Source organism: Halyomorpha halys, unplaced genomic scaffold (assembly GCF_000696795.3).
Source record: "Halyomorpha halys isolate HHAL.00 unplaced genomic scaffold, Hhal_1.1 Scaffold317.1, whole genome shotgun sequence".
In the NCBI taxonomy this organism is placed as follows: Eukaryota; Metazoa; Arthropoda; class Insecta; order Hemiptera; family Pentatomidae; genus Halyomorpha; species Halyomorpha halys.
In genome coordinates this window covers 33,998-35,865 of record NW_027106310.1, presented here as the reverse complement: position 1 = coordinate 35,865, position 1,868 = coordinate 33,998, and positions in this window count along the sequence as shown.

Below are 1,868 nucleotides of genomic sequence, written 5' to 3'. Positions count from 1 at the left end.
AATACAATAGTAATAATAAATTATGATAATAGTAATAATAAATTATAATAATAGTAATATAACATTGAATGGTATAGCAAAATTTGGATATTCAGTAAATTAAACAAAATCTTAATTCATCTAAATTGTTACTAAATTTAACAGAATTGAGTTTGTTACTAAATATATATATACCATTGTTTTTGTTTCTCTACGGCCCATGAAGTGTTTCGGTTTAAGTACTGTTTGGTCAGCATTCATACGTAATCATCATATTTTTTCACCTTACCCAGTATCAGGTTTCCATTTTGTGAAGGATGTGTGTGCTCCAGGACGGGCTTCTGGATTCCAGAGTTTCGTTTAATTGTTGTCTCCTTTCCACGTTATAGATTTATGAACTATAAAGAGATGATTCAAAATCGATTCCCATATCCCTTGTATAGGATCTCTCAACAAAGGAACTTCACACCACCTCCAACTTTTACCTAAGTTCGGCCCTAAATGATGTTCCGGAAAATTACAGTTATTAGATGCCCGATTCCTTGATTAGTTGATCCGTGCCTCATCAGATTAGAAGCCGCCTCCCCTCTCCTTCCCCGGCGAGTACCGTGCCTAAGTTTACAAGAACAATTACTGAGATTTAATAACGGAGCAAACTTCCTTGCCTTTATCTTTTCAACTAAACTCCAACACGTATGCCCTCTGTTACATAAAAGCGTTACTTTTACTAAAGTGCTATATATATTAAACGTTGGTTGATGTCATTGTAGTCTTTATGTATTTTTTTGTTTTGGATATATATGAATTGAAATTTATTATTACAATTTTTTTAAAATATACCAGAAATTGTATGTATTGGTAAAGATATTTTTAAACAAAATTACTTGGTATACCAAATAAATATGAAATAATGGAAATATTGTTTGTTAAATATATTACATTTTATATAGATACAAATGTGTTTTTATTTTACTGTCACTTAAGTTTAATTTTCTTTGCTATGTACATAAATTATTTTAATTTTACTATGTAATCAGTTTTATTTTATTATAATTTTAATATAGATTCCTATCTTTTATTTATATATTTCTTTATTATTATTCAAATACACATCCATACAATATATACAGATATAGAAGAAAAAAAAAATGTAAATAATAATAATTAAAAAAAATTTTTTTTTCTTTTAACTGTTATTATTTACATTTCTTTTTTTGTTTTTATATTTCTCCTTGTTCTCTAAATTGTCTGAACAATTTAAACACTAATAATCAATGCCCTTAATTTGGGGCAGAATGTATTAATTCTCTTCAGTAAAAAAATAAAATATATATACTAAAATAAAAGTGGATACTTATAACAAATTTTGAAAAAGGACATACTGAAATTTCGGAACCTCAATATTACGATACCTGGCTAAAGCACGCCTACAGAAAGCAAAATTTATTGATTTCATGTCTGGGCTTCTTACGGCTCACATCTTCTAATATTTAGGAAGCTGACACTTCACTAGGTGTAAGGCAGAGGATGGCACAACATGTGATCTGTTCATTCATTTAATTAAAAACCACGACGTGATAAACTTTAATTTATATCATTTGGGTATTAAAGTTAAAATGTCGTTAATTTTAGCAGTGTTATTTAATTTATCTGGATTTAACATCATGAATTATCTCTGCTTTGTTTCCGACTCTTCGCGGTCCTAAGGCAGATTTTTCCAGAAGCAGTACTTGTTTATTTTATATTATATAATATATCATATATTTTTATCGATTCTTTGTGGGAACCAACCTACTATATATATAATGTATTACATATTTACTTAAATGAAAGGTTAGATACCACAGAACTCCTCCCCCTACTATGATATATCTAATTTACTCAATTAT